Below are 25276 nucleotides of genomic sequence, written 5' to 3' on the forward strand. Positions count from 1 at the left end.
CGCAGGGCGGCTCCGGGACCCCCGCCCGTGTCCCGGCACCTGCGGGCCCTGCCAGCGCCAGGGCTGCGGGAGGTTCAGGGAGGATTGGAGGTGGAAAAGGGGAATTTGGGGCTCTTTGGGACCGGAGTGTCTCAGCAGAGCCAGAGGTCAGAGGGTAGTGCTGACGTTTTATGTCGATTTGCTGTTTTATCAGCATCCTCTCATCTCATTTGGTTCAAAGGCTTCAAATCTGGCCAGAAAAGACCAGCAGGAGCTGGAACAGGTTAGTGGATGCCCTGGGAGTGACTGTAGCAACAAGAAGCCACCAGACTGGTTACCTGAAGAATATTTAATGGAAGGGAACCTCAAAGGCTTTCCCAGGTGCAGGAGAGCTTGTGTCTCTGAGATGCCTGCATGTGTAACCAGGCAGTGACCAGGGTTTTACATGCCACATAAATCTAATTACCTAGTTCTGCAGCCTAAGGTCTTTTCTATCCGAATGGGTATAACCAAAATAAGATCTTTCTACCTGCAGGCAGAGGCCAAAAGCAAACCTCCTGCAGGTATCTGGGTGGGGTACAAGGCCTCCCTAATTGCAGCCACCACTGAGCCATGATGAGTTTGTTGCACCCATTTCTCTGTGGCTGAAATGAGCATGGCCAGTGGTGGAGGAGAAGTGGCTGGTGAGGAAAGAGCCATCAGAGGGAGGATGGCCTAACCTCACTTGGAGCAGAACCACTGGGGAGGCCAGGGGTGTAGAGATTTGGGGGTTGTGTCTGTTGTGCTGCATTTCTAGTCCTCTCTTTTTAAATAATTAACAGCAGTTCAATGGCCAGTGGTAGAATTCTATTTTTTTTTTTTTCTTAACAATAAATGATTTAAAGCACATCTGACATTTTGTGGGGGCTTTTGCTACATGAACAATGATTTGGCATGAGCTGGGTAGGGAAGTGATTGAGAAGCTCTGCTGTCCAGCCATGCTTAGGTGTGTCAGCAGAAGGAAACCAGAAGAAAATACTAAACAGCAATTCAGGAAGAAGTATATGTAATATAACAAGCCCAAAGCAAGCCTGTTCAAATTCCTTTCCTTTTCATGTGAACCTGAGGTACAGTTCAGCTCACTCTGCCAAAAAACTGTCAAGTTTTCAGGCAGGAGCTGGGTGTTCCTTGGGCTCTGAGCAGGAGATGGCTCAGGGCTCAGGCCACAACTTGAACATCATCCCACACATCCCTGTCTCAGGAAGATAAGCTCCTCCTACATATTGAAGAGGAGTCTCAGCAGGCACCAGACAGTGAGTTACACACTTTGTTTTAGGGACTATTTTACACTCAGCTCATGAATAAATAAAGTGCTTAGGATCAGCACACTGACTCAAACCTGGGAGACCTCTCTGCTCTGAGACCCCAAACCACCAAGCTATAGCGTCAGGCCTCCTTTCACCCCAGAAACTTTGCAGCTCTTTCTGAGCCAGGTACCCTGTCCCACCAAGTGGAAGTGTGTGCCCTCTTCCCTCCCAGGTCCCTGCCAGGTGGCCAAGTGCTTCATTTGAGATGGGCAGTGATGGCTTGACCTCCCTCCCATGCAGCCCTGGAAGACAGTGCTCTAATCACTGCACTATTGCAGACAAGCAGTTTGCAACACCATGTTGCTACTGGTACCCCAGGTTTGCCAGATACTGTCCAATTACTGCCCTTGGAAAGTATTAAAAAAGGGGTAGGTGCCCTTTTTTCTATGCCTGGGCCAGAGCCATAAGTCAGCATGAAATTTCAGATCAAAATGCCACCTTTTTTAGGTGCCTACATCCTGATACCTGATTTTTGGTTCTTGATCAATATGCAGGAAGGAATTCAAGACAAGATTGCATCTGTAGCTGCTAGCAGACACATTAATGTAAAACAGTCCTGTACCTTAGTGGGAAATAAAGTACAAAAAAGTGTCAGAGCATCTGGGTTTGGTTGTGTTGAGAGGATTTGTCACGAAAGCTCCTGAGGGAAGAGTGGAGGAAGATGCCATGAATTCCACTTAAGAACAATAATAGAGTCTGGAGGGCATGTATGTTGCCAACAACAATAATACTGGGAAAACAAAGAGGAAATCAGTACAACTGAGTGTCAGAGAACCCTTCCAAATCTGAAAATCTAACCTTAGTTCTAATACATTGGTCTATTAATTAGGGTGATAACTAGATAAAAGGGAAATAGAAAGGAAGTATGATGATCTGCAAAATACTAAAGTTATAAAATAAGAATGCTTTAGTTTGTCAGTCAGAAGAGTTGGAACAATTAACTGGTAGTTCAGAAACTGGATCATTGAAGATTAAAGGCAGAAATTAAAGAAGATAAAGAGGTTGCTGAGAATCTAAATGATTTGTTTGCAGCACAGAGAATATCAGAGTGATACCTACTGGGACTTGCTCCTTCCTGGTAATCAAGATGTGTCAGAAGGAAGAGCTGGAACAAATCGATAATTTAAAAAGCAGCAAATCATCAGCTCCAGATGGTACATTGAAAAGTTTTGAAGGAGCTTAGTATGAAATAGCTGATCTGCAGCAAAAATATGCCTTTCTTAATTAAAATCAGCTATTTTACTAGAGAAGTGGAAGGTAACAGTTGTACCCAGGGCTGAAAATAGGATTGAGATAATTTGAGGAAGCACACACTCTATACCCAGATATACACTTCTGTTTTATAAGATGGTTGAAGGCAGAATATAAAGTAGAAAAAAAAAAAAAAAAGAAAAATGATAGTATCTAAAGAGTAAAGTTTCTGCAGGAAAGAGTCATGCCTCATCATTTATCTGTTTTAACTCCAGCTGGAACACACTCATAATGGGCAAATAAGAAGGAACCACTGAAATTTAGAAAAACCTCAAAGGACCTTTGGCCTAGGCAGGATACTGTGAAACAAAGAGAGGGGAGTTGCTGGAAATCTCTTGGCTGATGAGACTGCAGGCTGCATGTCCAGAGGAGCCCTGACCACCCTGGCTGCATCAGACCTGTGCCTTGTTCCTGCTCTAGCAGTGTTAGCCACCCATGAGGTGCCCAGCCCTGCTCCCAGCTGTCCTGGGAGGGAGGAACAGTGAGGGCATGAGTGACCCATTTCCAGCCTCCGAGAAAGATGAGCAGAGGTTGTTTCTGTGTGTCTGTCAGAGAGTCTGAAAAGGGGAACACTGTTGAAAAAGCTTACACAGTGCTTTTAAATTTTAAGTCTTTAAATTTTAAGAGGTGGCAGGAGGTCAGAAACTAGGAGCTGAGGAGCATCAGTGGCAGCTATGGGGGGAAGCTCTTCCTGTGGGTAGCACCAAGGTAGCATCTTTGTGGTGAAGGCTTTCATGGGGAAAGAAAAATATGAAGAAAAAATTTAAGACTCTCCAAATTGTTAGGTAAAGGCAGGGGCTGGCTGGCAGAATGCTTTTTTCTACTGTCACTCACTAGAAGCAGGTCTAGCACTATTTAAAAGAAAATTAAAGGAGGAATTTTGTTGCAGCAAAATAGAAAATGAATATAACAAAGCATCTAACTTCAGAAGAAGAAATAAGAGGGAATGTTTTAATTTTCCCAATTCTAGTGTGAATTTATTAGATGCAATATCAATGTCAACACTGTTTAACAGCAAGCCTGTATGTTTATAGTGAATACTCTGGATGCACTGAGAGGAAAATCCATACCTTTTCCCTTAGAGGGAGTCCATAAGATCCATACCTTTACCCTTAAAAATGTAGTTTTTTCCTATCTTAATTTCATTCAAATTGGGACCATTTGTGCACTCCTTATCCTGTTCTTTATTCCCACATCCTTCTTCAAAGGTATTTCCCTGCTTCTATTCTGTCAGTGAAGGTTGACAAACTGACCATGTCACTGGGAAAAAAAAATTCAATAGGATTTTGTGCAATAGCTTAAGAAATCCAAGCAACCAACCAACAAATCTTTAACAAGTGTTTCATGTTCAGAACCTTTGTTAATACAAATAAACAGTTTTCATAAATTTCAACCAGAGGTTCTTTGCTCTTTTAGGCAATCAACAGAACTACTACCTCCTTCTTTCTCATTTGTTTTTGCCTGTCAGTCCTCCTCTATTTCTTCTGATCTTTTCTATGTATTCTTCCCTCAGTCCTAGGGTCTTCCCTTCCTTGCCCTCCCTCTCACAGGTGTGTGATGCTGCTTTTGCTTGTCTTCTTCTATACCTGCTCCTGCCTTCTCACAGCCTTGTCAGCTCACAGCTGTGCCAACTCTGGTGCCCAGCCAGAGTCAATTATGCCAGCAGAGCTAATTAGAAGGCAAAGATGCTGTGCCTCATTCTTGAGATTTGTACATCTCACCAACTCAGTGTGCTCTGCTGATTAGGAAATACTGATTTATAGTAACAAAAATTATAACAAAAAAAAAAAAATTAAAGGCTTCTGGAACAACCCTGCTGTTTTTATCTTTGCTCTGTTCTGTGCAATTATTTTTGTGTTAATAACATCTAGTGTTCAGTGCTTCTAGGATTTTGCTGGGTATTTGGTGAGGAACAGCATCAGCTATGAAATGCCTGGAGAAGTGCTGTATTTATGGATGATAAACTAAGCTGCAGATTTTAGAAAGACTGTCTTTTGCCTTTTCCTTTAAATTTTCTTATGCAGTCGCATAAGGGAGCAAAGGATGGTGCAGAGGTGCCCAGGACACTTTGAAATGAGCTGATTTAGATGCACAGTCAGTTTTGCCACGGCAATGTGGAGCAGAGCCTGGCTGATTCACTCAGCCCCCCACAGTCCCGAGGGTCCTGCTGCAAACCTTCCCCAATGCTCTCTTCTGCAGGAAAAGCCTCCCTCTCTGATGCCAGGGGATGCTGTGGCTCATGTCATCACACAGCAGTTCAGCTGCCTGGTGTGACAGTTTGCTGATGCACAGGCTTGTGGGCTTTTCCAGATGCCCCATCTACAGTGGGGTTGAATGGCTTTGGGTCGGTAGGTTTGGGTCTTTCTTTCCAGTTATGAAAACACCCATAACTGTCAAAGCTCAAGAGAACTAAGGCCCTACAAAAAAACCTGAACCACTTGCACATCAATGCCATCAGCAAATGCTTCTTTGAGCTGGTTCTCGTGTCTGAGACTCAGACCAACATGCAGTGATCTTGTTATTTCTACATCAGCAGAATAGCAGACAGCTCTGACATTTCTTTTCTTACCCAAAATTACTTTGGGCTAGATAAAACAATAAGACCTCAGTGATAGTTGCCCAGAGCAGTTCTCAAAACCACTTTATTAGTCATTAACACAAAGAAAATTGTCCTCAGTCACAGGACTATGGAGTAGGAAACAGAGGTTATAGATGCAGCCTTGGGGAAAAGCTTTGTGTTAATTACTGTAAAGTCTTGTGAACTCCTCTAAGATGTCCAAGTTGTAACTGTTCATCTGGGCTCCACCTAACAAATAAATACATTATGTTTTCTGATCATCCTGCCAGCATAAGGCCCATTGTAATTATACAATTCATGGTTACTTTTTTCCTTCTTGTCCCCTTCCCTCAAGGCTAAAGGGTCTTTAGTCTGGTGAACAAATTGTTTTTCATATTCTACCTCACAAAAAATGCTGTAATAGGAGAGTGAGACTTCAAATCTCATATTAAGGGGAATTTGCTGTATAGTTTTCTACTTGGAGAAGTCAAAGTTAAAAGAAAATTAAATCAGTTTTTTCCTCAGAAGAGGGATATCATTTTGTCTGGTCAGCTGTTGTGAGTTTGTTTTCCCAAACTGCTGAGTTCAGCTGGAACTTTAGGTGCTTGATCTCTTTGAAAATCAGGCCTGGGGCTTCCAAATCCAGGCAAAGGGCCATGGTGGTTTATACAGCAGCTCTGGCACAGAGGATGAAATAAAGCCTCTCTCTTTCAGAGGGACCTTCTCACTTCAAGGACTTCAGGGACTATGAGTACTGAACCCTGGCTTGTTTAAAGTCCTTTCTGCTTTGAGGTATTCCACCAGGGAGTGCAGTCTCCAAGTTCAGCACAAAATGATGCAGTCCCAAATAGGACACTGCATCTGAGCCCCCTCTGGATTATTATCTGACACTATTATTTTTTTCTTGTGGAGATCATAAAAAGTGCACTATGAAGCCTACAACATCTTTTCTAGAGTACTGGGAGCTGGTATCCTGAGAATATGACAGGAACCTCTCATAAATAAACCTTGATGTTTATTAGGTAAGCAAATCCATGTTTCACTGTTGTGTAGTGGGGTTAATACTTCATTCTGTTCATTTTCCTCTTTGATTGGAATTTCAAATGCTAAATCTAATCTGACCTATGTAATTTTAATTCTTGATTTTTATATGTCTGCTTCTAGTTGACAGTGCTATTGCCCTCTTGCTTTTTTGTTTTGGATGTGTCCACTTAGATCTTCTGAAAACAAGTTTCCTCTATTCTGGCATGCAGAACTTTTCCAGCAAGTCCCAGAGACTGATTTCTGGAGACTTACTTGACTTTGAGATCACATCCTGGAGGATGGTGATGTTGAACTATAATTGGTTTCTCAGAGTTGATTTTCTCCTCTTATTAGTTCACAGAGCAGATGAGCAATTCACTCACTTAACTCTAGATTGGTTCATGAGATTGAAGAGCCTGTCCTTGCACTCATATTTTACACATCTCCTTCCATTTCTTTATAAACAGCCAATTGAATTATACTAAGTTTGAACCCAAAGTACTCATTTTCTTTACCACATTGGAGCACAGCTCAGAGTCTGGTGTAGCTCTTAAGGAAATGCACTGTTCCAAACCTCCTGCTTTTGTTGATATTCCCCAGTGGAGCTCAGCAAATGTGTATTACTTTTATCACCATGATGAAATTCAGAGAGGCATTTACATTTCTCTTCTGCTTGTAATTAGGGCAGAGCAGACAGGAGGAGACCCTGACCTTTTACATCACTTTGTACAGGCACTGTGGTCATGATGCCAGAGCAGGAATTGTGAGACTTTAAGCTTTGTTAATGACTCTGCTGGAGGTGCTTCCTTCAGGGCTCAGGTTCTGTTCCCCTTGTATCAATGACTTAACCTATTTTTTTAATCAATGACCTAACACTAATTAACCCACAGAGCAGGGCTTTTCCTCGAGCCTGTTTCTACAGTGCCAGTGACAAGTGACCAGAGGCACTAGGTTTGCATGTGCTGTGTGTCCTCCTTGGGAAAATAGGAAGTAAGTGGTGGGATACAATCCTGAAAAGCACTTTGCTGTGGTGCTGCTATGTCCCAACCCATGTGTAAAACCTGGGTAGGTTTTAACAGGAGTTAGGCAAACACTGACAGCTGCATGGAGTTGTCCACATGTGAAATGGCTGGCTGTGCTTGGTTTGTAGTCAATGGTGGTCACTCAGTCCTGCCAGATGGTCCAGAGAGGTGTCCAGGCATCAGTGGCTCAGCTCAATTGTTTAAACATACATGTGTGGTGCCATCTGAGATGCCCTGGAGCAAGTGGGGCATCCCCAGAGAGCTGAAGATTTAGCACAGGACTTTTTCTGTCCTGGAAGCTGCAGGCCATACCAGACACCTCCACACAGTCAAACTTAGCTGTGTGCTTGAGGGTAGGCTGAAATACTCTCTAGGGTCTGTTCACTGCATCAGCAAATTCTCCTGGTGATTGCAACCTGCAGGCAGCACTCACATGTAGGCACCTGGGTGGAAGAACCTTCACCTCCAGCTGTACCCTGAAGATACAGGTCTGGCTTCCAGAGACATTTAGAGTTAAATATGTAGGTAAGCAGCTCCCAAGGGCAAGGTGTTCACCCCATTTTTAGTAAGTACTATAGGAGCAAAATAAGTGCCTCCTGAAAATGCCTTTCATCCAACTGGCTGCAGAGGACACTAGGCATGTAGCTGTTTAACTTTTGAAAGTGAAAAGCATCCCACCTTTAGATGAGATGTAATCCTTTTAACTCCACTGACCCAGAAACAGTTTTCTGCAGTTACCCACAGGAATGGTCATACAGAGACACAGTAATGATATTCTGAACCTCAGCAGCATCTTGAGTATTTCTGAACATTGCAAAATGATGTTCACTTAAAGATAGTTGAGTTGGAACTGAGCTATGCACAAGCTAAAAACTTCCTGTTTTTTCCTTTCTCCAGATAATACTTTGCACCTTTGCAGACCAAAAGATCTGTGGAAATGAGCACAGCTTCTCACTCTATTTCCCTGGACAATTTGAGTCTTCACCACCTGGGTGGTGTTTTCTTACCCCTTTCTGCTATTTTCATTCTTTCTGAAAGATGGAAAGACCACGGTTTTACTTGGGTTGTTCTGGGAGGCATACAAACCATGATGGCTGCTGTGGGATTGATTGGAGAGGTTTAGTGTGGGAGTAATGACATTTTCAAATTAAGGCAGGCTGACCCAGATGCTTGTTATAGAGGTATCTCATTTAGAAGCTTAAGTGAATTATATGGTCAAAGTTTTAAAAGGAGATGTGAGAGGAAAAACTGGGGCAACTAAAAAAGTGCAGCAACAGTGAAAGTCTGAGAAGTGCAATAGAGTCTGTATAAATCCACAATTCATCACCCTGGGGACATTTGAAAGTGGAAGTAATTGTAGAAAAGTAAAAGGTAAGTCTTCAGTGGATGATGACTAAGTTCATTCCAGTGGGATTAATTTTACTTACATCAATGAGAATCCAACTCTCACCAGAGTGGGATGATGGCTCGGATGAGAAGGTAATAGTGTCAACTTGATATATCATTAAACAATATTATTTTGCCTCTATAATTATCAAAAATCTCACATTTTGCAGCTGTTTTGATTAGATTTAGGCTTTTATCTGCATCTAGGTGGTGTGAATGACTGAAACTTTGAACAGAGCCCACTTATTTTTTCTTGATTTCCATATATATATATATATGTATGTATGTATGTATGTATATGGAAAATGCAAATTTATATATCAAGCAGAGTCCACAGAGTTATTGGAATGAAAGAGCTAAGCAGATCTTGGCTCTGCTCTGAGCAGTTTCCTCATGATCACTGTTCTGTGCTTAGATCCCTGCAGAGGGACATGTGTATTTATTTGGACTTCTAAGGAGATCAAGCCACAAAAGGACCCTGACAATTTGATGTGTGTTTCACGTGGTGCCTTGTTGATAAAGATCCTAAATGACCTTTCAGTGTGTGATGAGGAGAGGCTCAAACCCAGTGTGATGCCAGGAGCAGTGCCAGGGTGCTGCAGTCCAGCCTGGGCAGGGGTTTGCCCAGCAGCTGTGGGGCAAAACCAGGAGCAGAGCTGAGATCCCTGGTCTCATCTCTGCACAAAATCAAGGCTCCCTAAGGCAGTCACTGCAGATTCTCTCCACCCATGCTGGCTGCAGGAGTGCTGCATAAAGCTCTTTCCAAGGTTTGCTCTGTGCAAACAAGCTGCAGTGCCATCACTACCTGGTCTGCTAGGCTGGTAGGGTATGACTGCAGCAGGAGCCCAGAAGTGAACTCCACTCCACTGGCCCAGCCAGCTGCTGCACTCGTGTTCATTGAGGAATCCTCTCCTGTTGGATGCCATGTGCTCCTGGGACAGGCCCTGGCACCCTGTGGTCAGCCACACCTAGTGATGCAGCCAGCTGTGCTCCCATCTCTAATTGCCATGACCTGCAGCTTGGAGCAGAGCAGAGATTATTTTGCTGGGTGAAAAGCATCCAGTGTTCTTTGGGGAAACACTTGGGAGGCTATCACATCCCAGAGAAGCTGCTGAAGGCAGGTGCCCAGAGGAAGGTGACAGGGATAATTTTGGCATCCTGAAGTGGAAAATAACTTAGATGGGTTTTGCAATGTAATTGAAGGTGTGATACTTCAAGTGAATTCCTTCATCCATGTTCCTCCCTCAGCTCAGCTCTCAGTACTTCTTTCTTTCTTTGAACCAGCACCAATATCTCTTACTTGCAAGTTTTCATAGGCAAAATTTGATTGAAATTACCAGAAATCAAGGACCTCTGCCTTCACATCACTTCTATTGCTTCTTGTGATTGTTTGAGTTGATTTTTACCCTCCCTTTGCTCCTCCAGATGTTATCACAGCTTTAATATGTCAGTACAAAGCTTAGGCAACCTCACCAGTCAGCCATCCTGCCTCAGGGCAGAAGGTGCCTCAGCAGGTGTTACTTGCTGGAAGGAGAGATTTCACTTGGGTTGGGCAATGGGAAGAGCAGCTGATGTTGGGGGTGGCATTGGAGGAAAATGATGGTCCCATGCACACTGGGGTTGGCTAATGCTGTCACTAGAAAATGTCCCTCTTTTGGAATCCATCTGACAAGTGAACCCACCTTCACCATTAGTTTGGATCCTGACAGGAAAAGAAACTCTCCTATACAGAAGACACTCCTTGTCCTTTGCTTGTGTAAGTCAGAGCTATGGCTTCTGGGCTCTCACTGAATGACTCCTTTCTCTGTACTTTTCCAGCTCATTTGATACAGTTTTGAATTGTGGATTCTTGGAGTTTTTTTTTTTTTTTAAGTTTTTTTAAAGAGATATATTAATTACACAAATGCTTGGTGGAGAGCAATGCTCATGTCAAAAGGTTTAAGCTCTGGGTTTAATTTGGATGAATGCCTGAAATTTAGCTCTGAACCAGTGGCAGTCTTTGAATTTATAAATACTAATATCCACCTGAGATTCTGGTCCAAAGCAAGAGCAAGGCTTTTATTCTGTTCAGGTTCCTCATCTCTGCTTATCACTGTAGCAAATTAGGCCTTTTCAGGCAAGCAACAAGTGGTATGACTAACAACCTTGTAGTGCTTATTCTTTCTTCCCAGCAGTGTCAGTGAGAACAGCCAAGGTCTGGCCATTCCAGCCAAGGACTTAGAAAAATTGATATTTTTGACGACTCTTGCAAATTTTAATACAAATTATTTTTGTTCAGGAATTTGTCTGCTCTTGTATAGGGAACAGGTTCAGGATCCTTCCCATTCCCAAAAATCTCAGGGTGAGTGAGAGTCTATAACAAGTATTTAACCATAGAAGTCAGTGCCTGGGAACAGAGTGATCAAATAAGATAAACTGGAGTGATATATCAGCTGAAGGCATGACAATAGCATAGGAATAACACTTTAGTTATGATAAAATGTTCATGCATTTAAAAAGTAGGAATTTATGTTTTCTTGGCATCTTGAAAAAAATGTCAAAATAACATTAAGCAGGTAAGTGAAACCTGGATTTAGGATTTTGTATGTGATAAAATTAGGTAACTCAGCAGGGATTTTTTCTGACTAATTGGTAGGACTGTGGGTGGAAATGTCTGTGGTACTGTGTGCTGTGTAAGCAAGCACATGCCCTGAAATCATGTTGTGATAGGTGTTTGCTGATCCCTGTTCCCACACAGATAAAGTCACGCTGCAATCTCCTGGTCACAGGCTGGCTGGTGGCACTGGGAATTTTCACCTTATGGTAAATCAGGAATAGCACCAAGGCAGGGCACTTTGTGCTAGTTGGAGGATTCTGTTTCCAGGGTAAAGAAAGACAAGACACAGACTGTCACCTCTGTGCCTCCCATACACACTGGAGGTGTCCAGCTGTCCTTGGTCTGCAGGAGCTCTGCTTTACCTGCTGAAGGTGAGCACAGCAGGCAGCTTCTTTTCTTAACCACCCATGATTGAATACTGTTAGTGTTTAATACTTGGATGGAATCTCAGATAATTGCTAAAGTGCTGAACTGCTGTCTCAACTTATCCTTGTGCAATTAATGATATTGATCACCCTACACTGACCTTGAGAGTTAATATCTGTTTTTTCCCTGAGTTTCCCTTGATGAATGGTGCTTTCTACATTCCAACTTATAATTTTGTCAAGGTGTCAGATCACAGGGTCTCATCCTGCAGACACTGAAATGCAAACAGTGCTTTCTGCAATGGTTTTTTCTTTGGGACCAATAAGAATATTTATGTCTAGGCTGAAAAAGAGAAGCACCTTTTTATTTTTACATGATTTTGCCTGGGAGAAGCCTATACAAATGTTTGTATAATAGTCAAATTTCTTGAAATATGTGTAGGATACCTGCACAAAGATTTGAGGCTCCAAAAGTCAGGACTTATTTTCTCCATCAAATAATTTGGTGGTTCTTTTCTTCATCTAATGATAAAGTTTCTGTTATTCCCAAAAAATCCTTTCCCAAAGTAAACACCCCGGTTAAGACACAGAGAGATAATTGAGGCAATTTGTTTGTCTCATCTCATTTGGAGAGACCTTTAGAAGTCTTTTTGCTCTAGGTAATCTGAACAACATCTTTTTCCTGATTACCTTGAACAAACTGAAGAATTTATTTATGGTTATCTTTTACTAATAGGCTCCCCTGCTTACCTAATCCTCATCTTACTAGTATTATCTGATAATGAATCAACAGTACTGCTCCTGTTTTTATGACTTTTTTTTTTTTCCTTAGGCTCCTGCTGCACTATCTGCCTTTTTGCTTGTGCATATCCCTCTGCTGAGATCCCTCACAGAAGGATCAGAACAACTGCAGGTCTGGAAACAGAGAATGTAGCAAAAAAGGCTCCGCTAAAGTCTCTGAAATATTTTTATTCTCTGCTGCAGAGAAAATCAAACAGATCTGGAATGTGTGGAGTGGCACTCCCAGCCCAGAGTGTGGATCACTGAGGAAAGATTTGCAGTGCTGTGTTATCCAAGAGACACACAGGGGGGAGTTTGGGGGGAGAAATCTGCCTCCACATGGGTTTTCTCACATCAGCTCTAGCACTCACTGGTGCAGCAGTATGTGGGAACAGTGTGTGATAATCTCTCTGCCTCTTCCCTGCATTTGTACTCATTCACCCCCTTCCCTTTACATCCTCAGCAAATGCAGATTATTGCAAAATCCATTTAAAAACACAGTAGTTTTATGCTGAAAGATATCTAGAGGGCAGTAAATCCAGAGGGAAATATCCTACAGTGCAAATGAAACCTCCTCTTTTATTTAATTTCTGAAAAATCAAACACAGGGTTACATAAAGCTTTTTTTTTTTTTCTCTCTCTCTCTCTCCACGAAGCAGCAAGAATAATAAGATATCTCTATAAGGCTGAGATATAATCATACCTGGGAACAACTTTTTAATTTGATTAAAGCTTACAGCACTGGGCAAAGCCTCTAAGTTCAGGTGTGAGTTATGAAGAAACTGCTTGGCCATTCATAATCCCATCTGAAAGCAAATTTTTAGAGTCTTGCTGTGTGACATGGAATGCTCCTGATTTGTGCAAAACTCTGCTTTTTGTGAGGGATATATTTAATTTAGTATTAAGATTGTGTTATTGATTGCAATTTTGTTTTCCTTCATGTTTGGTTGAAATTGGAGTTGGCCAAACAACAGCTGTGTTCCATTTAACTGTTTGCAATGGAAATCAAGGCTTCTGTGACATCTTGCTTTATTGCATATGCCTTCTTCAGCACATTTTGACACCCTTTGAGAAGTGTTTCTGCAATTACCCTCCCTAAATTTCATCACCAACAGTTCATTGGTATGCAGTAATAGGGATGTTGGAAACTCCTGTCTCTTGTTCCCAACATCTTATGTTTGGCAGTTGAGGTCTGGAACTTGGTCCTCAAGGAGTTATCAGAATGCTTTAAAAAAAGGAAAAAGTTTAAAAATAGCCATGCTAGTGGTTTGAGTTTTTACTCAAATTTTGATGTTTTCACTTCAATTGTGTATGAAAAAATGGCATCTGCATGTTGAAAGATGCAAGTAGAGGCACATCAGGGCAGCTTTTTGTGCATTCTCAGTAACCACGGGGAAAACCAGACAGGCTCCTTTGAGCACATTGGGGAGTACTAGTGTCCAAATGTCAGAAGGGGCATCTTCCATTCCCCACTTCCTGAAGATGCAAAATGGGGTTAATGAACTGACCTCTGTTGGCCTGACATTTACTTTTACATTTACTGATAAAAAATGTGGTATGAGAGTGGGTGATTCCTGTGGTCAAGGGGCAATGTATTTGCATTGAAATAGGATAGGATGTATACAGGAGAGAGGAGGATTGGGGCTGTGTGATTGGAAACTGCCTGAAATGAGAAGGATTTACATGGTACCTGTTAGCATCCATGGCAAAGGCCAGGCAAGAACACAGACAATTTCCTGCTAATTGCTTCTTTTATGATGTACAACCCAAATTTCCTGTCTCATACATGTGGTGATTTTGTACAGCTAATATCACATTAGCATTGAAATATCTGGGAATTTTTGTCACTAGAACTGTCAGTCATTACTGAGTATGTAAAAGGCATTAATCTCCTTGCTATCTCTGAACATCTCTGTGTTTCCTCTGCAGGAAGGGAAGATTTCCTGCACTGGAGTGTTCCTTTGGGCTGGTTATTGTTTATAACATGACCACTGGGTGTTTTTCTAAGCAGCTGCAGGTTGTGAGGGGCTGGTTAGGAATGATGCACTGCCAAAGGCAGCTAAGGGTCAGAGGATGGAAGGCTTAGAAGGGACCTTCAAGGTCATCCACTCCAACCCCCCTGGCCCTGTTGGCCTCCAGGGCTGTATTTAATAGCAATATATGACTGTTTTTTTTTTTTTTTTGTTTGTTTGGTATTGTGTGTACCCTGCCCTATGAGTAGTGGGTATATCTGAGCCATGTGAGGTTAAACTCTTTTGGACTCCTTTGGCTGCTCAGAAAACTCTCACTGCCCTGGGTTTTGTAGATGAAATATAAACACCATTTACATCTACTTAAAATCTGAATTGAACTTGAAATTTCTGTTCAGTCCAGTGGTGAATGTAGCTACTGTTAAATTGCTCCATTAACTATAAAGCAAAGTTTAATCTGCTGTGTTTTACTTTCATAAAATGCTTCTAAGCACTGGTAATGTTCCTTTTTATTGTGTTCCTTTGACTTTATAGAAAACTGAAAACTTTTACAATTAAAAAAAATTTAACAATTGAAATAAAACATTTTCTTAACAAAGGATTAAAATACCCATGGAAGAAAAGCAAAAGTTTAAAAAAGAGAGAAGAAAGGAGGAGCATTACTAGGAGGAATTAAGAGGAACAACACTGGAGTAACTTGCTGTTTTGTCTTTTGCTTTCCAAAGGAAAAAGGTGGTCAAAGAGCTTGGTCAAAGGGTCCCACTAAGCAGATTACCTCAACTACTTGAGGAAAAGACTACAAATGCAATCCAGAAAGGCAATTACTTTTTTTTTTTTTTTTTTTTTTTTTTTTCATTCAGATAGAATTTTTCAGCTTCTAACATGGAGTTAATTGCCTCTTTTTTTTTTCCCCTCCTTTTTTCTTGTAATGGTCTTTTGCATAGGTTTAGTCATCCTTGAGGGCAGCTGCTTCAAGTATACAGCAATTGCCAGATGATTACCTCTTTAATGTTTTCACTGAGTACTTTGCTGGTTAACCTCCTTAACTGGAGAGCTGCTTATTGTTATTTATGTCTTGTCAGCATAGAGGTTCATTAAGCATCGGTAAATGACATGTTTTCATATCTGCTGACACTAGAAATGCAATATGATCAATTGCAAATTGACTTCAGAGCAGCAATAGAGTGCATTTAACACACATCAGTGGATCATTTGTACAAGCAGAGCTCGAATTTTTATGGCTGTTTATGTCTCTCTAATATCCAAGTATAAATTCTCCCAAGCCAAGCGATTCTCAGTAAAACCAAATGCAAAACTCTGTCCAACAGGTGACCGTGTCTCCCAGGCTGGGTCTCAGCACAGGAAGTTTTTGGGTGGCAGGAAGCTGAGAGTGGTGAGAGATTGTCTCAGCTGGGCCAGGAGGCACAGATGGGCTGGGGCAGGGATGTCAGTGATGGGAGCCAGGAGCTCCCAGTGCCCCAGGTGTCAGTGATGGAGCATCCACTGCAAGAGCACTGCCAGGCTCTGGGGATCTCCTGTGCTTCCAGGCCTGGCTGCTGATCTTCCTTAGTGCTTGGATCTCCTCTCTAGGCTGAGCTGTGACCCCAGAGGCAGCTCAGCTGTGGCTGCATCCCTCCAGGCTGTCTCCTGCCCAGAACTCTACATTCACTTACATTGGGCTGCTTGTCCCTCTAGGAACAGCTGATATTTCTGTAATTCTGAGACTATTCTTGCCTGTGCCAGTGTACTTGGATTGGAGTATGTCACCTTCCCAGACACCTCTGAATTTCTAGACCTCTATCTAGAATATCTATGAATGAATATCTAGACCTTCTATCAGAAATTTGTCTCAATGGCAGAGGTAAAATTTTCAACTCTATGGATCTAGGCAGGTTATATGATAAAGATTTGCCTTCAGAGCTAGGAAAAGCATCTTTTCTTTTTAGAAAACCCACCACCAACAAGAAAAAACCAACTCCATAACCCCAGAAAGGAAGGAAAAAAAAAAGCTTTTTGAGGAAGGGTTTTCATTAAAAAGCATCATCAGGTTTCAATTTAACAAAGCACTGTAAAATAAAAGAAAACCATGGCAGCAGCCCTGGGAGCATTCAGTGCTGATTTACTATGCCAGGACATATCTCCTGTTGAGTTAGATTATTATTTTTCTCTACTGTTGTGTCACACATTGTTTCATGTCTGAGATTCCTCACTAGTAACTGAGCAAAGGCAGAAGGGATTTACTCACATTAAATCCATTATTTTATGTACTGGAGGAAAAAAAAGGCTTGCATTGAAATCCCTTTGGGAAAAAAGTAAGAACTTACATTGTTTTAATTGGGGTAGCTTTGGCAATTTACAATCTATACATAAGTCAAAACATTTTGACATTCATCTGGAGTATCTGACTCTTAGCTTATGCTTTTCTTCTGTTGGAATATTTGCAATATGCTCATGGCTTTATACGCTACAATAACTTTCTTGTTTTGTCTTATGAAAATGAAATTAAACTTCAGATTGTCTTTTCTGTGCAGAAAAGATAGGAGCTTCTGATCTAATCTATTTGATTAGTGACCTTCCTGAGGAAAACTGTCATCTTCCTTGTTATATTCACTCTCACTAAATATCCAGAACCATTTTTGCTCATGGGCAGCTGAAGTGCTGGTTGTGTTTGCTCCCTGTGGATTGGAACATGTGAAGCAGCCTTGTTCCAGCACTATGAATAACAGAATGCTGAATTAATATTATGGCCCCCTAACAAATTGCTTTGATGTAAGATTGCAATATCCTTATTTTGTTACAGAGCCCTAATACTTGTTTATTATTCTGTTATTCATGTGCTGAGATGATATTGATGGACCTACTAGGAGTCCAGCTATGGAGCTAAGGCAATTTTCAGTCCAAATTTAAGACTATAAGGTGGAGCAGATGGCAGAGACATTTATTTCAATCTTTGTTATCAACATGCTGATTGTCTCTGCACCTTTCTCCCAACTTTGTTGGTGTTTATCACAGTGCAAGGCCAGATCCTGCACAGGGGAAACCTGCACTGTACTGGCAGCACAGGCTTCAAATTTTGTCTTAAAAAGATGTAAGTTAAAAAAGAGCACCTGTTGGTCACAAAATATGATTTTTTGTTTAAGGAAAGCAATGATAAACTTGATGAAGGATAGAAAGATGAAGAAAAATGGGCTAAGAGAGGTTTGAGTGTCTAAGCACAGGGTGGAGATTCCACTAAAATCTTGAAAATTTAACCAAACTCTGCTTGTGCACACAAGTATGAACAACAACTGAAAGGAAAGAAGAAAGAAAGAACAGCTGCTCTGTGTGTTTTAAGACAGCATATACATTCCTTATAGAATTCACCTGGAGCCATAGTATATAAAATATGGTATGCACTAAGCCAGTAATAACCAAACAATTTGAAATTATGCAAAGCTTTACCAATTCTCTTTTGTTTCTTAAAATCAATTAAAATGCAATTTTATTTCAGGAACATTGAATGATAATTTATGGAGAACTATAACTCTGGATGATGATGCCCACTAACAACAAAATACAAGAAAACAAGATCCCAGAGCTCTTCAGAAGGATCTCTTAAAATCTGCTGGGGGCATGTAGGGGTCAGGTTTTCTCAGAGGCACTGCAGCCTCCATTTCTGCCATCTCTGGCTGTCCAAATAGCAGTGCCAGGCTGTAAGACATGGAAATGTTTTTCCTCCAGGCTGCCTCAAGGTCCCAGGTGCTCTGCAGACAGAGGAAACTGCCTCTGACATGGTGGTGTTCAGGGGCCAGTGCTGTGTGCGCCCATCCCAGAGCTGCAGCCAGAGGGGTGCAGGAGGACGTGGAGCTGGAGCCAAGGCTGTGCTCCTGCTCTGCATGGCTCCTCTGCTTGGACAGACAGGGATCTGAGTATTAATGTTACACATGGTTGCAAGGATGAGGATAAAAATTGACCAGAAATGCCAAAAGGACCAATATTTCATTAAGGAGGATAGATTTATTGACTGTCTAGACCAGAGCTAGTTTTGTATTCACACTTCAAAACTTTTAATTAAGGTTTTACACTTCTAATGTCTGGGCATTCCCAGGTTAGTTTTATGAAAACATTAACCTTGACATTTTGACAACTTTTTCCCTTTCATTTAGTCTCTCGTTTAAAATTGTTTTCATTGTCTGTGATTCCCTTGGTCCTCTTACACAAGCAAGCCTTTGAAGAGTGACAGCTCAGGGTGCCCAGTGCAGCTCCCAGCACAGTGTTCAATTCTCAGCCCAAGCTGAGCAGTGGAGCTCTGCCTCCGTGGCTCTGCACCAGCATCACTCCGGGTTCTGCAGGCAGAGGTGTGAAATGTTTCTCCTGCACACCTGCACAGTGCACCTGTGAGAACACCCTGGTGCCTTCACAGCCTGTGAGGGGCTCTCCCTCACCTCTGTGCCTTGGCAAGGAGCTCCATCACATGCACACACAAGTCCTGTGCCTCCCAGGGCAGTCTGTTTCTCTAAAGATGCTCCAGTTTCTGCATGAGAGGCCCTAAGCAGTTCCCAGCAGCTTCTGTCACGTGCTGGGGCCAAGCAGTACAGCATGCAAAATGCCTGACAGTGCCACACGTTGATTTGGGAAGTCCAAGTTTGGCATTCTTGTATCAGGAAATGCCCCAAATCACCTAAGAACTCACTGCAAGACATACTTAGACTTTGCTGCCCCAGCTCTCCAAAGACATTTAGGCAGCAATGTACATAAACTGTGTCTGTTTGCAGTGATGCAGGGAGGTGCTGTGAAAGTCATACAGGAATGTTTCCACAGCTCACACCAATAAATAAGCCCTTAAATTTTACTGATTAATTTCTTCCAAGCTGGTTTTCTCTGCACAGCTGCTGTGGCTATTAACTCATTGGAGCTCACAGGGGATGAGTAAGACATTTGGGTATTAATGGCAGCACTTTGACAGACAAGTAGAGAGAGAGAGAAGTTGTAATATCTCTCCCCAGGGAGACAGGAGAACACATCAACTCTTAAGAAAGGAATAACCCTCACCTCTGCATCCCTGTATATCTTTTTCTTAAGACTGCATTGTGTTGTGGAATTTCCATTCCAATGCCACTGACTGCATGTGATACACCGGTCTTTCAATTTTACTGGAAAAAAAGAAATTGAAGGGTTTTGTTGTTTGAAACAACAGAGAAATAGTGGTAAGATGGCATAATTCACACCAAGCTCCTGTGGAAGGAAGGAAATGTTGCTGAAAGAAATTGCCAGAGAAAAGAAATGCCTGCAGAGAAGCAGGAATGTAAATAGTGTGGTTGTGCCCAACCTTTCCTTTGAAAGATTCCTGACTGGATAAAGTGAGGAGGATTTCAAGATGAGAGCACTGAGTCACTTGCTCTTACCAAAGGTGACTTTCTAACTCTGTGTGGATCAGAAACTAAGAATGGTGACATTTTACAAAGTAGGGCTACCCAAAATGTGAGAGATCCTGCCTCATGTGAGGCCAAGGGGGAAAGAAGGCTGGGACTGCATTTTTAATGCTGTTTGGGAATCCAGGTTCCCAAGACAGGCGAGGCACATCCTTGTGAGCACGAGGGAGTGGTGAGGAGAGTGTGACCCCGTGTCACCATTTCCCTGCTGGAGATGGTGACAACATGTTTATAGCAGGAACACGGTCCCTTCTCCAGGGTGGGACCTGAGGAACCAAACAAACACCTCTCTTACCCCTGAATAGCAAATACAGCTCTCTGCTTGCAGAAAGCAGGCATCTGAGGATTAACTGGAAAAGGATAATTGTGGGGTTTTGGTATTGGAATTGGGGTTTAGAGAAAGCTGATGAAACAAGTACTGTGTAGGGCTTGACATAAAATAGACCTGGCAATGAAACTGATAAGGGAAATCCCCTTGGGAACCGTAGAATAGAAATCCTCATTGATCTCTTCTGGCACTGAGAAAGGAAAATGCAGGTCTACAGATCAACAGGCACTATGTGAGGAAAAAAATTAGATTACACTCAGGTGATAACCCCAAATCAAAAGGGGTTCAGAAGAAAGAGAAGAGTCTAAGCCTTTTTGTTTAGAACTGAACTTTACAATCATGGATATTATTCCCTAAGGACATGACAGTATTGATAATTCCAAAAATTAAATTTAACAGGGAAATAAACCCCACAAACCTAGAAGAACATATACACTGAGTTATCAATAAATTGTTTTCTGCAAAAGAAGGAAATACTGCCCAAAACCATCTTGATTAATTCTGTAGCATCCTAATGTAATGCTGTGTGTCAGAAATGTAAATATTTTCCTCAAAGGAAAATATTTCTTTAATCACTATGAAGATTAGTGGTACTGATTTACCAATTTAATTTATTTAAAATAACAAATTTAATAACCAATAACAATTTATTTCTTATTTATTAACAGTTTATTAGTATTATAAAAATCTAATCTGTTTTCTCACATTAGTTTTCTTTTCTTGCTTCACCTACATTGGATTGCAAAATTTGGCCCACCAAACCATGTTTTTAACATATTTGACCCTCACTGACATGTTTATTGATTTTCTTTTAGGGAACCTGGTCTGGGATTTAAGCCTTCTCTGAACCAAACCTTATGTAAGAATTTGAGGCCTTGATTTTTTGGGGGTCATTTTCCTTTTTGTAAAATATGACTTTCAGGAAGAGAGTTCCCCAGCTACATCCTCCTAGTTGCTGGAATTCTTCTAGTTTACAGGATGGATGTGATTGTGTCACGTTTTCATACAATATCTAAATATCTCTATTAAATTAAATAGTTCTTTTCCTCTCATGGTAGTTAGTTCTTGGATGCCTCAGAGACTGCAACAGTCTCCATTTTCAGTCTGTGTTTTACTGTGGAAAACAAGATTTCCAGCCTTCTGCCAGGAGAAAATGCTCCTTTGGGCACCTCCATAAGCCCCTCCATGCCTCTCTTTGGATGTGAACTCTGGTGTGCAGTATCCAGATGGGATTTCTCCTTGTTTTGTGTAAGAAGTTCCACTAAGAAATTTTGCAGGGGGGGGAAAAAAAAAAGGAGTAATCTTACTGAGCCTGTTTACTTATAAAAACACATAGGACAGGGACATGTGCTTGTGGTATCCCAGCACCATGTCTGTCACTCTGTCCTTTACCCCCAACACACAACTGCCAGCATTTCTTGGGGATCAGCCTAAGCAAAATACAGAACCAAACAATATGGACAAAAATTCAAAACAAAAAACCAAAACCAAACCAAAAGTGCATTGGGTTGCTGTACAGCTATCATTTAATAAGAGTGTTAAGCAAGAAAACACGTGGTGGTTTGAGCAGGGGACACCAGCTTTGTGCTGCTCTCCCCTCTGCTCTTGTGCTGTGCTCTGCTCCCCTGTAGCTGCTGGCTGCAGGAACACTCTGTAGGGGCAGAAATGGCAGATAGGGGCTTTGCAGATGGCTGATACTCCTGGGATTTAACTGAGGATATACAAAATACAACAGCTGTGAGTAACTGCACTCAGTCTTAGTGCAAAACTCTCTCATTAAAAGACACTGTCTAGTGATTGCTGCTTTGATTTGCTTTTATTCTAAAGTTTATTTTGCACTTACAGTTTGGGAACTGAGCTGGCTTAGACTTTAAGGTGCTAGCATTGTGTCTCCAGATTGAAGCAATTTGTTGTGTCACTCCTTGTTCGTAGTGCCAAGATCACAGTCAGAAGGGAGTCACCCATGAAGATTTGTTCATGCAGCTAAGCAAAATTTCATGGATAAAGTTCAAAACAGAAAAGGTCAGTTATACATATGCAGTTTTGTATATGTCTAGTTTTCTGATTTATGAGGAGGAGTCTTTGTGAAATAATACAAAAATAATTTTTTGTTTGCTTTTTTTTAAGAGTTATTTGTGGAAAATGCTGTATAGAAATAAGGTTTTTTCCTGAAGTTGTCTAGAAACAAGCTGGATTAAACACACTTAAACTTGAAAAAAAATGTGAGATGAATGATGTGAGGCTCTGGTATATTCAGTCTTTTGGTTTCCTCCTAACTTTAGAGGTATGCAAAGCTTCATTTTTTGGGGGAGATTTAAAGCAGAGCTACAAACTGGCTGCTACAAGTTACCAGTCTTTTAACATGCCTCTGTGCATCTCATTTCTGCCAGAACTCTGCTCTTTTTGTTGTTTTTTTTTTTTTTTTTTGTTTGTTTGTTTGTTTGTTTGTTTGTTTGTTTGTTTGTTTTTAAATCTAAGCAGTGGGTCTCCTAGGGTGGCTTTAGTACTTCACAGGATCTTGTGCTAGTAGTTTGCAAATGCCTGTGAATATCTCAACTTTTCAGAGAAGCTTGGATTGGAATTTTGCTTCTTGGAAAGGAAGCAATGCCTTTGGTGCAAACCAAAAGGTTTCTGCCTTGTGACTGTTTCAGACTTCTTTCCTTGATCTATATAAATAGCTCACAAAAGCAATATTGAGAATATATGTGGCTTGAATTCCTGCATTTTTGTAATATCAAGAATTCATGCATATTGCTTGTCCCTTATGGTCCAATCCAAAAGATTCCTGTGGGATTTAGATCAGGCCTGGTGGTGTTGTAGGACAAACCATGTTCTGACCCATAGAGTTAATGGAATTAATCTGGGAAAGGTTTTAGTCTGCTTTAAAGCCTCTGGTTTAAAAATACTTTTCTTTTTTAGCAGGAAGGAAACTGGAGTTGCCTGTTTTCTGAGTGCTTTATTACTATTACCCTCATTCCTAATCAGATTGCTCCCAGTACTTAGCTGCATCTTTGTGCTAACATTAAAAAAAACCATAAAACCCCACTTGGAAACACAGAATAGTATTTTGCATTCTGGATCCTACTCTAGGTGAAGTTCCTGGGTACCTTGCACTCCCAAGTATCTAATATCAGCAACACTGTACCACAAGATGAATGTACCTGACCACAGGAAGAACAAAACTGCACTTTATCCTTCAATACAAAAATTACTCTCCTGTGGCAGGAGCTTATATTAAATGTTTCTTGGTTCTCTTTTCATGCCATCAACTCTTTCTTCTTCCACTAACAGAATAAAGAGCAAAGGCCAGAAAAAAATGGATACTAAACTGCAGTTGTGAATACAAACACTAACTTTATTTGTGTGACTTCATCTTTTGCAGAAACCTCTGCACATAAAGTTAAAATTGAGGCCAAAATCTCTCAGAAAAGAGCAATTATCTTAAGTCTTGGCCTATTGTTCATCTCTTTTCCAGGCCAAGCAATTCTTTGCTACTGAATTATTTACTGGGAAGGAGAACCAGCTTTATTCATCAGAGGAGCATTAGAATCCAACAGGACTGTGAATACATATTTAAAATGTTTACTAGTGTGTTTGAGGATATTTATTTAAAGGCTTTGGAGACTAGGTTGTTCATTACAACTTCAAATGAGGTTTGCCCTAACAGTTTTTTAACTTTCCAGATGCTTGTCTTGGCTCTTTGTCCTGCCCTGAGTGCGTGGGGTTTTGTTTTGTGCTGCAGGTATCAGAAGCAAGATGTTATCTGTGATGTGAGATTACCTTATGCAGACATGGTGTGTGGTATTTCAGGCTTGAATTTATCCATGTTGGATGATGGAGAGTGGGGGGAATTCCACTGAATTCCACTGAGAGGGGAGGAGATTCCAGTTCTCCTTCTGTTTCAGGCTGCAGTGTCATGGTTGCAGTGGCTTTGGAATATTATCCTGCTATGCTTGTGGAGCATTTAATAGCACTCCACTGGATGTCTTGCTCATTAAATCACTCTCCCAGATATTCTGCTCCTGGTGCAATCAGAGATAAACAGTGCTAATGCTTCCTCACAGCTATTAGCATTTTGATATCTTACACTTCAAACAGTTCCTTCACATTTCCTCAAGATTTTCAGAGTCTGCTTTTGGATTAATTCTCAGAATGGAACACAATGAAATATTTATTAAGGTTTCTGGAGAAGCTCTGGAGGCAGGATTTATTAATAGTGAAAATTCATTACTGATGCTGTTGTTCTCAACTGATAAGAGGTTTTACGCCTATGTATGTTATATTTTTACTTTTAAAAGATGACATAGCTTCCAACAGCTCACTATGAAAAACCTTTCTCTGTCTCCTGAGCTGGCAGAAGACTGAATCCTCTGTGTTTAGGGTTAATAGCTGAATCTCCTGATCTGTGCCTATAAACTCAGCTTTGCTTGTATCAGGTAAGGCAAAACAATTTATGTAGTCTGCTATTCACATATTTCTCTCAAGGCTGCTTCTGATTATTCAGATCTGACTTCTCTTTTAATGGCCTGGATCTTAACACCAGTGCTTCACAGAAATATCTCCATCCCCTCTGCCTGTGCCTCTGCCATTGAGTTCCCTGTGTCCCAGTACAGCAGTCCATGACCCAGCACTTCCAGTGGTGCATGAGATGACTGAGATTAGGGGTATTACAGTTTTGCTGGGGTGGAAATAGATGGGTTCTCTTATTGCTGTGATGGTGGGCAGTTTCTCTTCCAGAAAAACTAGAGCCCTTTCAGAGCCTTTCTGGACTGCTAACCTTAATTTTACATTCTTACTGTGCATTTGAGCACCTGTGGCTAAAGGGACACTTTTAGAGATGAAGTAGTGCAAAGCTAACCCTTCCTGGTGGTCAGAAACTGTTAAATGTCATCTTAAAGACTCCAGACTGTGGGGCTCAGGGCTCACCATGATATGGTAGGGATTAAGATATTTGTGTGTAACATTCTCTCTATAAAAGGATGACACAGTCCTCAAACACATTGATGTTAAATCCTTTGTTTTACATTGGCAATCCTAAGTATATAATTGCATTTCAGTACAAATTGCTTGTTGCTTTTAAATACAGTAAGTAAATCCCACATAAAACTCACTGTTCTGAATGCAAAGCATTTTAAGTCAGTGTTTCTGAAACAGCAACTCCCAGTGCTCCATCAACAGTGTGATCTGAGCAGGCTTCACCTTCCTATAACCTGCAGAGAATGAGAGAGTGGGCAGAGACCTGATCCTTCTCAAATCCAGCTG

General features: G+C 41.3%; 1 protein-coding gene across 1 annotated transcript in view; it reads left to right on the top strand.

The window, feature by feature from the left end:
• Window positions 1-25276, top strand: part of TUNAR (TCL1 upstream neural differentiation-associated RNA) — a 150845-nt gene that overhangs the window by 261 nt on the left and 125308 nt on the right. The window lies entirely within an intron of this gene.

This window comes from Oenanthe melanoleuca, chromosome 5 (genome assembly GCF_029582105.1).
Source record: "Oenanthe melanoleuca isolate GR-GAL-2019-014 chromosome 5, OMel1.0, whole genome shotgun sequence".
Lineage (NCBI taxonomy): Eukaryota > Metazoa > Chordata > Aves > Passeriformes > Muscicapidae > Oenanthe > Oenanthe melanoleuca.